The sequence below is a fragment of the Gracilinanus agilis genome, chromosome 3, assembly GCF_016433145.1.
Source record: "Gracilinanus agilis isolate LMUSP501 chromosome 3, AgileGrace, whole genome shotgun sequence".
Lineage (NCBI taxonomy): Eukaryota > Metazoa > Chordata > Mammalia > Didelphimorphia > Didelphidae > Gracilinanus > Gracilinanus agilis.
This window is the reverse complement of record NC_058132.1, coordinates 119,880,485-119,893,359: the sequence shown is the minus strand read 5'-3', so window position 1 is coordinate 119,893,359 and position 12,875 is coordinate 119,880,485. Positions and strand designations below refer to the sequence as shown.

The 12,875-nt window shown below is 34.4% G+C and overlaps 1 protein-coding gene across 1 annotated transcript in view; it reads right to left on the bottom strand.

The window, feature by feature from the left end:
* FNDC3A (fibronectin type III domain containing 3A) overlaps positions 1 to 12,875 on the bottom strand; it is a 169,044-nt gene that overhangs the window by 141,960 nt on the left and 14,209 nt on the right. The window lies entirely within an intron of this gene.

Below are 12,875 nucleotides of genomic sequence, written 5' to 3'. Positions count from 1 at the left end.
ACACACAAACACACACACACACACACACACGCACACACACACGCATACATCTTGTACATAATCATCTGTATATTTTCTTCCCTCATTTTGTAATGGGTCCTGTTTTGGATATGTTGAGTTCAAGATGCCTCCGAAAATCTAATAAGGGCACTCCAACTAGAATTTAGGAGAGATGAAGATGGGTTGTTTCTTTTGTTTTTTAATAAACAGAATTTATTTATAAGTCTCTTAGCCCCTCCCTCCTCAGCCTGTAGCATAGAAAACATCATCCAGGAGATAGATATGTATATACAAATGTCTTTCATATTTCCATTTTTCCTTTTATTCTCTGGATGTGATATTCACAAGTTATTCTTCAAGTTTTAAATCTGTAGATGTATAATGTTCTCTTGGTTCTACTCATCTCACTGCTCAGTATCACCTGTAGTTCTTTCCAAGTTTTTTTTTTAATTAGCTTGTTTTTTGTTTCTTATGGCACAGTAGCATTCCATCACAATAATATACCCTGATTTTTTTTATCCATTCCACAATTGATGGGCATTCCCTCAATTTCTAGTTCTTTATCACCACGAAGAGAGCTGCTATAAACATTTTGGAATATATAGGTTCTTTTCCATTTTTCCTGATCTCCTTAGGAAAGCAGACTCAGCAATTACTGCTGGGTTTAAGGGTATACACAAGTTTTATAACTCTCTAGGTGTAATTCTAAATTGCTCTCCAAAATGGTTGGTTAAGTTCACAGTTCTACGAATCTTGTATTAGTGTCCTCATTTTTCCACATCCCCTCCAACACGTCATTTTAGCCAATCTGATGGGGGAGATATCTCAGAACTGTTTTTGTTTGCATTTCTCTAATCAGTAATGATTCATTGCATTTTTGCGCTCGCGCTCGCGCGCACACACACACATATACATATATATGTATATAGCTTTGATTTCTTCATTTGTAAATTGTCTGTTCATATCTTTTGCCCATTTATCTATGAATAAATCTCGTGACAAGGAAAATGAATCAACATCTGCTCAGGCACAGCATACTATGAATTCCCAGGGAGCATGGATGTTTCCAAACTGTTAAAGAAAAATAAGAATTGTGAAAGCAGGATTTCTCATTTGCATAGGAGAAATAATAAGCCAAATAGAAAATGTTGAATCTAAAGAGGTAAATCTCAATATAGGAAAAAAGGGAAAGAATGGTTTAGGAATTCAAATACAAAAAAGTAAAAATACAATTTGGAAGAAGAGAAGCAAAAAGCAATCATTAAAAGAAAATATAATCTCAAAATATACTGATTTAAAAGATAAGAGGAATAGTGAAAACTAAGGAACTGTAGTAGTATGACATCAAAAAACTATAATGCAAGAAGTAAATACAAGAAAGATGGTCATATTTTCTGAACACAGAAAATAAATATCAATTGAAAGAATCCAGAGATAATCTTTTTAAAAAAACTAAACCTCAAAGCTAAAAAGGAACCTACAAACTCCATAATGGTTAAATCCAACAATACCAAAGGCAAGTAACAAATTCTGCAAGCAAACAAGAGAAGGACCTTCAAATATAACAGAAAGGAAATTTGAATAATACATTTACTCTACAGTCACAAGAAACAAAAATAGGGAATATATAATGTGCTTCTAAAAAAGGCAATCAAGAGGAAACTCAAGGAAACACTCTGAAAATCTGAGCCTAATTAAAATTTTTTTTTAAAGTGCGGCTAATAAAAATGAGAAATTTGAAACCATTCCTACAAAGAAAACCAGATCTGAACAAATTATTTGTTTTGAAAACATCCTAAACAACAGAAATATGAGAAAGGCAAACAAATAGAACCACTAAGGAAGATACAAGTAACAAACTAAATTATCCCAGAAGTAAAGGAAGAAGGACTAGCAAAACACCTATGAAAGACAGAACAACCACAAACAACACAGTAATGGAGGGATTATTAAGAGATTCCTATTTATACATATTCAAGGAAGGAGGAAAGGGTGAAAATTTAAATTAAATAGAAGTGATGGTGGAGAAAAAGGTCTAAAATATCATGGAATAATTCTAAAAACATTCCACTTACAGGTGAATTAGTCTATTTGCTTTTTTTTCATGTGGGATGAAATTGCAGCATTCGAGAGGATACATAAAAGGATAGAAAAGAGGAAAATCTAAGGAGTGTGTGATGTATCCTAATCAAGTTATGGTTGACAATAAGATAAAATAACTCATATTTTATCTGGAAGAAGTAATTCAAAATAGTTTCCCTGGAAGCTTTAATTCCACAAGAAATCCATGGACTAAAGAAGGAATGAATAAGTATTAGGATCATGAATCAAAGATGAAAACTCTAGAACAGAGAGAAAGGAAGAGAACAAAGAAAATGAGGGAATGAAATACTTTTTAGAAAACTGTAGAAAAATTAAATAAACATGAAAAGTTGAAGGGGAGGAGGAGGAAAAGGGAGTTTTACTTGACCTGAGAGAGGAAAAAAAAAGAGATCAGGAATTAACTAAAAAAGGAAAAAAAAAAGATTGACTACATTAAGCAACATTTCAAAAGTAGGGAAAGTGGTGTCAAAAGGGAATGGGGGAGGGCAGGGGAAGAGTTTAGAGCAGTGACAGCAAACCTATGACACGTGTAGCCATTTTTGATGACACACGGCCACATACAGAGAAGTATGGGGCTGCATGCCGAAGATGAAATATTTGCTGTAGTGTAGTTTAGACACTTTGTGCACTAGAGATGGCAATTCTACCTATATTGATTTACCTATTTTGGTTTATTAAATATAGTTATATATTACAATTTTCCATTTTTGTTATTTAAACTATAAATATTACAAAATTATGGGTTTTTTTCCCCCCGACGTGACACACTACCTGAGTTATGCTGGGTTTTTTGGCGAATTTTGACACACCAAGCTCAAAAGGTTGCCCATCACTGGTTTAGAGTGAGGAGAATAGAGCCTGAGGAAATATAGTAGCCTTAAGGTAGATTAGGCAAATTATTCTATCCACATAGGAAAATGAAAGGGGAGAGGGGAAAGAATCCTAATTCAGGGGGAAAAAAGTATTAGAGACAGAAAGAGGAAAATACAAACAACACAGCTTTAAATGTGAATGGGTCAGATAATCCAATAAAATGGAAAAAAAGCACAGCCCAGATAAAAAGTTAAAATTCCACAATCTGAGGCTTACAAGCAACACAAATACATAAAATACAAAAATATGTGCTGATTAAAAATGAGGAACTAAAAATGTACTATTCATCAGGAGAATCTAAAAAAGCAAGAGTTACAATCACACTATCAGACAACACAAAGATTTGCAATATAGATATCTGGAAAGCACTTTTAGTAGTGTTGGGTACAAATTTAAAAACTACATAAAATAAATTGATATTATAAAACTAATATGCTTAAAAAGCCTTATCATTTATATTCATAAAGGGAAAAGTAACTGAATTACAAGAAGATAAAGAGAGTAATACAAGAGTAGCAGGAGACTTTGGTGTCTCTCAGTTTTAGACAAATTTAGTAGTTAGGTGGGCATAGCACATAGAGTGCTGGGCCTGTAGTCAGGAAAACCTAAGCTCAAATCCAGTATGTACTAGCTATGTGACCCTATGTAAGTCATTTAATTTCTGTCTGCTTCAGTTTTGCAACTGTAAAACAGGGTAATAATAACACTTACTTCTCTCTAACCAGGGAGTTTATAAGGATCTCAGTTGTTTACATATAAAATACTTAGCACAGAGCCTTGCACAAAGTATTGCTGTTGTTCAGTCATGTCCAATTCTTTGTGACCCCATTTGGGGTTTTCTTGGCAAAAATACTAAAGCAATTTACCATTTCCCTCCTCAGTTCATTTTATAGATGAGAAACTAAAGCAAGCCAAATTCAATGACTTGCTGTAAGTCACACTGCTACTTAAGTGTCTAAGGCCAGATTTAAATTCAGTAGGTCTTCCTGACTCAAGGGCCAGTACTCTATCCACTTTGCCACCTAATTGCTCCACAAAGTAGGTGCTTAATAAATGCTTATTTCCTTCATTCCTTTTAATGCTAAGCCAGTCAAATCATCAAAGGGATACTTTGCAGAACTCAATAAAATAATTAGAAAATCCATTTGGAGAAACCAAAAGTCTAGGTCATCAAGGAAAACAATGAAAAGAACACTTCTAGATCTCAAATTATGTTATAAAGCAACAATAATCAAAATCACTTCTCTGGTCCTGGTTTATAAAATAAGAGAATTAGGTCAACACAACACACTAGAAAATGAAGAATCAGAAACTATGGAACTCAATAAACCACTGTTTGATGAATCAGAAAGGATAAGCTATTTAGAAAAGATTCATTAGACCAAAAATCATTCCCCAATACATAAATGGTCAAATTATCTGAGCAAACAGTTTTCAAAGGAAGAATTGCAAACTATATGAAAGAATTTTCCAAATCATTCATAATAAAATACAAATTAAAAACATCTCTGAAGTTTTACCTCATGCCCTACAAATTGACAGGGTCCACAAAAGCTGAGAACAGTCAATGTTGGAAAGATTGTGGGAAGATTGTTGTCTGAGCTGGAAAACAATTATGCAAATAAAGAGACTAAAATAAATATTCATACTCTTTGACTTAGAGATTGCAATATTAGGCCTATTCCCCAAAGAGGACATTAAAAAGACGAATGTGCCTATCTATATTAAAATGGTTATAGCAGCACCTTTTATGACAATAAAGAAGAAGAGCCAAGATGGTACAAAAGGTACATGGATCCATCTGATCCCCACCAAATTACTCTCCAAAAAGTAATGACATATTGCCTCAATACAAATTCTGGAACAGCATAATCTATAATAAGGCAAGGTGAAGTAATTTTTCAGCCCAAAACAACTTAGAAGGCCAGCATGAGGAATCTAGTGCACCAGGGTGGAGGGTGACTGCAGTACACCAAGGCAGAATTCTCAGCCACAGACTACAAGGGGGAGTCACAAAACTCCTTAGAAGGAGATTACAGGGGTTCTTTGCTGGCTCCAGGTCACAGTCAGAGGAGGAACACAAGTAGATACTAGCACTTGTGGCCATAAGGTAACAGAGGTCCCTCATAGTTACAAGGGGTAAAAGTGTGCTTGCAGTTTTTCACAATCTAGAGCACAGACTCAGGCTGGGAGAATATTAAACACACCTCTCCTTCCACATACTACATTGAAAGAACTGAAAGCAAATAGACGCCCAATATAAACTCTAAAGGCAGTTGCATAAAGAACCTGAAGCTTGGATCAGTGCTCCCTTCACCACAGTTACAGAGCCCAACTTTAATTAAAAGAAAAGAAAAAGGCTGGAACATGAGGAAACAACAAAGAAAGTTATTTTGGTGACAGAAGACTCAAACTCAGAAGACGACAACAAAATTCAATATTGATGCATCTAAGAAAAATATGAATTGCTCTCAAGCCCAAAATGAACTAATGGAGGAGCTGAAAAAAGGATTTAAAAAATCAAATAAGAGAGGCAGAAGAAAAACTGGGAAAAGAATTAAGTGATACAAGAAGATGATGAAAAAAGAGTCAACAACTTGGTAAAGGAGGAACAAAAAAAATTACTGAAAAAAATATTATCTTAAAAAATAGAATAGGCCAATGGGTAAAGGAAGAACAAAAATCCAAAGAAAAGAAAAACTTCTAAAAAAGCCAAATAATTGGCCAAATAGAAAAAGATAACAAAAATGCATTGAAGAGAAAAACTATTTAAAAAGCAAAATTGGCCTTATGGGAAAAGGGATACAAAAATTCACTAAAAAAAAGAACTCTTTACAAAGTAGAACCAGCCAAATGGAAAAGGAATCATACCTAAAAAATTAGAACCAGGCAAGTGGAAGCTAATGAAATAGCAAGAAACAATCAAAGTCAAAAGAATGAAAAAACAGAAGAAAATATGAAATATCTCTTTGGAAAACCAACCGATCTGGAAATTAGATTCAGGAGAAATAGAAATAATCTAAGAATTATTGAATTACCTGATAGCCAACATTAAAAAAAAAAAAAAAAGAGCTTACACATCTTTCGAGAAATTAACAAAGAGGGGCAGCTGGGTAGCTAAGTGGATTGAAAGCCAGGCCTAGAGACGGGAGGTACTAAGTTCAAATTTGATCTCAGATACTTCCCAGCTGTATGACCCTGGGCAAGTCACTTAGCCCCCATTGCCAAGCCTTTACCACTCTTCTGCCTTGGAGCCAATACACAGTATTGAGTCTAAGACAGAAAGTAAGGGTTAAAAAATTTATCAAAGAAAGCTACCCTGGTATTCTAGAATCAGAATACAAAATAGAAATTGAAAGAACCTAATGATCACCTACTGAAAGAGATCCCAAAAGAACTACCAGGAATACTATAGTGAAATTCCCAAGAATCACTTACCCAGCAAAACCCCCCAAAATCTTTCAGGGGAAAATGAATATTCACCAAAATCTTTATTTTCAAATTTTCAAAGATTCCTAATGAAAAGATCAGAGCTGAATGGAAAATATGACTCTCAAATAGAAGACTCAAGAGGATCATAAAAAAGTAAACAAAGAGAAATCAAGACACTCTATAAGGTTAAACTGTGTACATCCATCCCTACACGGGGAGACGATTCTTAAAATTCCAAAGAACTTTGTCAACATCATTGGAGCAGTTGGAAAAAGTATATACATAGACAGAGTGTAAGATGAATATGATGGGATGATATTAAAAAAGTAAGACTGAGATAAGATAATATATAATATACATAATTATAATATAATAAAATTAGGAAAGAATACATTGGGGGGAGGAGGAAGGGAAAACTAGAATGGGGTATATTACTGCACATAAAACAGGCAAGAAAAGAGTTTATAGTGTAGGGGAAGATGGGGGAGGAGAGGAGAAGAGCATGTGAATGTTACTTTCATGAGATTTGGCTCAATGAGGGAAGAACATACACAATCAACAAAATATAGAAAGCTATCTTATCCAACACATAAGTAGGAAGGGAAGGGGATGAGAGAAGGGAGATGGGGCTGATAGAAAAGAGGGCAAAAAACCCCAACTTTACATAATCATGCAAAACATGCTCAAAACTGCTATTATTTAGATATTCAAATTAAAACAATTCTGAGTACCATCTCACACCTATCAGATTGGCTATTATGACAGAAAAAGAAAATGACAAAACATGGCGGGCAATGGGAAGGTGGGACATGAATGTACTGATTCAGTCATTCAGGAGAACAATTTAAACATATGGCCAAAGGGCTATAAAATAGAGCATACCCTTTGACCCAGAAATACTATTACTATATTTGTATTCCAAAGGGATAAAAAACAGAAAAGGGAAGGACCTATATGTAGGAAAATTTTAAAGCAGCTCTTTTTGGGGGGACAATGCTTTGGAAAATAATGGGCTAGCCATAAAACAGATGTACTTCTTGATTGAGAAGACCAAACAAACTGTGGAATATGGATATAACAGAATATTGCTGTGCTATAAGAAAAATTCGACATGATTAATAAAGAGAGGCATGGATAAATGTAAATGAACTGATATTAAAGTAAGCAGAACCAAGGAAATATATACAATAACTACAACAATATAAAAGGAAAAAAACTTCACCAAACTCAAAAGTGAATACTGCAAAATTACATAAAATGAGCACATTTCCAAATAATAGATATAACCCCAACCCACACCTTTGTAGAGAGAGAGATCCAGAGGTATGGTACACTAAATATATCACCATACTTCAATATGCTGACCTACTTTGCTGGTATTTTTCTTTGAAAAATATTGTTATAGATGTATGCTCTCTGAAGTGGGGGGTGAAGCAGAGGCACCAGGAAAATTTTGGTGAAGTAAAAAAAATGTCAATAAAATTTATTCTTAAAAAAAAATTAAAACTAAGATATTGGCAATCTTATAATCAAGTTTTAATTGAGTGGTAGTCTTGAAAGGGACTGAGGGAGGAGAGGAAATGGAGGTAAAGAATGCAGTTATGGGGAAATAATTTGAAGATTAGGACATGTTTAAAGAATAGAGGTTTAAGGATAGTTAGGTGGCTCAGCTGATAAGAGCCAGGCATAGAGATGGGAGGTTCTGGGTTCAATTCTGGCCTCAGACAACTTCTTAGCTGTGTTACCTTGGGAAAGTCACTTACCTCCCATTGCTAAGCTCTTACCACTCTTTTGCCTTGGAACCAATACATAGAACTGATTCTAAAATGGAAGGTATGGGCTTAAAAAAAATGGAGATTCAAAAATACTTGTGGATAGCAAAGACATAACCAGTAAATAAAGATAAAAGTTGATAGAAAAAAATGATAAAACGAGGAAACTGGGACCAGGAGAGGTTAATAACTGACACTTGCATATCACTATAGGATTTATAATTCATATACATAGTGTTTATAAACCACACACACACACAATCTCATTTGTTTCTCACATTCATCTTATTTTTATTGACATTTAAGAAAAAATAAAAGCAATCTGATTTCCAAATATAACCTTCCCACTCCCATACAAATTCTTAGTAACATTTTTTTAAAAACTTCAGTAAAATTACCCAAAATAGACTATGTAGTATAATAATAAGACATGAATGAATCAGAAAGCATTTAGTAAGAATTTATAAAACGTCAGGCAACTGTAAAAAAGCACAAAATACAAATATTTAAAGAATTCCTGCCCTCAAGAAACTTATATTCTAATTGGTGAAGACTACAAATTTGGGGAGGGTGTTTTTTTCTGGGGAAGTGAGAAGGGAACAGCAGACAGAGAGTAAGAGGGCATGGTTAGCTAGTTTGGGGTCTGAAGTTTAAGAAAGGGAGAAATTGGAGTAAAATAGTAAAACAAATTGTCTATTCTTTCAACAAAAAAAAGTAATAGGAATCAAATTTACCAAGTTACTAATACCAACAAAAATAAGGGAAAGAAATTTAAAGTTATCTAGAAATAATCAGGAAAAATAAAAATAAATGAAATAATAGCATATCTTAGTTAAGTAAGGAAGCTTCAAAAGTCTGCCTATACAACCCATAACTTCTACATCATCATCCTTGTCAACTGATCATTCAGTCTCTCAAAAGACCTTCAATGAAAGGAGTGTGTATGGGGGACATGAAATTTCCTTTTCCTGTTTCTCTTCAAATGTCTAACTCCTCTTCCACATTGCTATTATGGGGTCCTTTATCAAATCTATCTCATATGCCATAGTTCTATATACCTTTCCCATTCTGGTCACCTACTAATTGGCAAATCCTTCCTAAAATATGGTACACTGAATAAAATAGACACAAGACTAGATATGATTTGGTCAGGACAAAATACAATAAGATTTTTACCTTCCTTGTACAGCACATCATGCTTCTAATAATGTCTATTTATTTGCTCTTGTGTCTGCCATGTTACATTATTCATTCATTTTGAGTAATTTCACTAAAAACTCTATCTTTTTCACATGAAATAATCCCCTTCCCCCATCTCCTGCCATGTTTACACATTTAATTTTTTGAGAGCAAGTGTAGAACTTGACATTTTTTGCTATTAAATTTCATCTTAACAGATTCAGTCCAAGATATAATCCTGTTGAGGACTTTTGACCTTTTAATTCTGTCATATATTAGCTATCCTTCCCGGTTTTATGCTAATAGCTGGGAAGACAAAGAAAGGCAAAAATACAGTTCCAGCCTTAGAATTCCTATTCTAAGAAGTGGGGTAATATTGGGGGTGGGGAGATAATTTATAACTCACTACATATATACACATATATATGATAAAGATATACATATACACAACACAGTATAACTGGAAGGTATTCTCAGGAAGACATTAGCAGGGAGAAACTATTGGGGGAGGGGGGAAGATCTTCCAAAACAAAGGACTTGACCTGAGCCTTAAAAAGAAACCAGAAAAGTTAGGAGATCATGAGGTGAGCCAGTGAAAAGGCATGTAGGAGGGAGATAGAGTGATGCATGCTAGGAATATTCAAGACGCCAAAGTCTGGGATCACAGAATATATAGAGGAAATTAAAGGCAAGAAGCCCAGAAAAATAGGAAGGAGCTAAGTTGTGACAAGTCTTTAAAGTCAGAGGTCTTTATATTTGATCCTGGAGTTAATCAAAGTGGCTGGAATTTTCTGTGTAAGGGATGATTCAGTCAGACTTTGATAACTAAGTAAAGGATGAACTAGATAGAGTAGGAAAGAGAGTTGAGGCAGGGAAACCAATCAGAATGTGATTTCAGCAACTAGATACTAGGATGGTGGCTATGGGAAGAGTGCGAAAATGATATATTAATGAGAGTGACTAGAAGGAAGATTCAGCAAAGACTAATAAGACTTGGTTAGTCAGGTAGGAACAAAACAGTGTAACAGAAACTTAGAGTGGAGAGAGTACCCAGAAAAAAGGAGTGAGCAATTGTGGCAAACGCTATAGAGTTCAAGGAGCATGGTGACTGAGAAAAGGCCACTGAATGTGACAATTAAGAGATAATTGCAGGGGTAGCTGGGTGGCTCAGTGGATTGAGGGCCAGGCCTAGAGATGGGTGGTCCTAGGTTCAAATCTAGCCTTGGACACTTCCTAACCATGTGATCCTGGGCAAGTCACTTAACCCCAATTGCCTATCCCTTACCACTCTTCTGCCTTGGAACCAATACACAGTTAATGATTTTAAGACAGAAGGCAAAGGTTTTTATATAAAGANAGGTTTTTATAGAGAGAGAGAGAGAGAGAGAGAGAGAGAGAGAGAGAGAGAGAGAGAGACAATGAATTTCCCCTCAAGTTACATGATCGACAAGATGGTAGACCAGATAGTTTTTCCAACCCCCATGCCCTTTCAAACTTCTCCAAAACAGAAATTATGGGCCAAAGATAAAACAACTTAAGCTGTCTCCACAGTCTAGGAAACCCAGCATCTAAAAGAAGAGTTGTTGTGTGTTTTTTTAATGTGAATAGATTAAACAACCAATAAAATGAAAAAGAGTGATAGATTGGACTACAGATGAAAAAGAAACTGAGGGAATAAGTATATAGAAGAAATAAAGTATCACATTTTACAGATCATATAATGGTGTACTTAGAACCCTCATGAATCAAACTGAAGCAATTAAAAAACTACAGCATGGCCTCAGACACTTCCCAGCTGTGTGACCCTGGGCAAGTCACTTGACCCCCATTGCCTACCCTTACCTTCTTCTGCCTTGGAGCCAATACACAGTATTGATTCCAAGACGGAAGGTAAGGGTTTAAAAAAACAAAACAAAACAACAAAAAAAAAAACTACTACAGCAAAGTTGCTGGATATCAAGCAAATTTACACAAATCATCAGCATCAACAAAACCCAGCAACAAGAAAAAAAAGTTCCGCTTAAAATAACTAAAGAATTATAAAATACTTAGGAGTCTACTTTGCAAGACAAAAAAATGTACAGAAATACAAAATTCTAGTTATGCCAATTCAGATTTAAATAATTGGAGAAATATGAATTACTCAGGGGTAGGCTAAATATAATAAAATTATATTATTATTTAAATTAATTTACTTATTCAGGATCTCTTAGCAAAGTAGCAAGATATGGGGGAAAAATCCATGTAAATCATTATTCTTTCTGCAAATTACCAGCAAAACTAAGCAGGCCAAAATAGAAAAATTCCATTCAAATTAACATTAGAATTCCTAAAATATTTGGTAGTCTTTCCATCAAGGCACACATAGCAACTGGAAGGTTATACCTAAAAACACTCTTTATAGCAATTAAAACAAAATTCAATAATTGGAAAAATGTGAATTGTTAATGATTGGACCTGGCCAATATGATAAAAACAACAATACTATCTTTAAATTACCTAATACCAATCAAACTACCAAAAGATTATATTAAATGGCCAGAAAAACAAAACAAATTAATATGGGAAAAGCAAAAGGTCAAGAACTCAAAGAGAATCATGAAAAAAAAAGTGCCAAAGAAGAAAACCTAGAAACACTAGATCTCAACCTATACTACAGGACAGTCATCATCAAAATTATTTGGTACCTGTTAAAAAACAGAGTTTGTCTAAGAAATAAAGTAAACAAAAAAACAAAGATATGCAAATGAACATACTAGAATAGTAATCAATAAACTCAAATACTGGGGATAAGCAAGACTAGGACAAGATTTCCAAAATCTGATGGAAAAACTAGAAAGTATTCTAGGAGCAATTACAGGGCAAGGAAAGAAATATCTCTTTATCCCTCATAATAAAAAGGATTCATGAACAAAGGGTAGAAAGGTTCACAAAAGATAAAACAGACAATTTTAAATACATAAGACAATACTTTTCGCAAAAATAAAATCCGAAACATCAAATTAGAAGGAGAAAAAAGCTGTCGTAGAAAATGTCTCTAGCTATCCAAGCTATATAACGTTTATTTAAATATGCAAGAGAACAAGCCATTTCCCAAAAGACAACTGTCGAAGTACATGAAAAGCAATTCTTAAAGAAATCCAAATATCAACAGACTTGTGAAAAAATGTTCCAAGTCACTAATAATTAGGGACCTGCAACTTTATGCAACCCTGAGGCCCTCTATACCTCACACTCCTCAGATTGGCAAAAATGACCAAATCACAAAAAGTAAAATGACAATGTGTTGGCCAAACTGTAAACTGGTCCAGCCGCTGGGGAGAGAACAACTTGGAACTACTGTATACCCCCCAAAAAGTCACTAAGGATACATTTTGCCCCATTATAACCACTACAAAGGTCAAAGGGAGTAAAAAGACGCATACGTAGAAAAATATTTATTCTATCTCTTTTTCATGGTGGTTAAGAACTGGAAATTAAGGAAGTGTTCTTTAATTGGGGAATGGTTAAACAAAA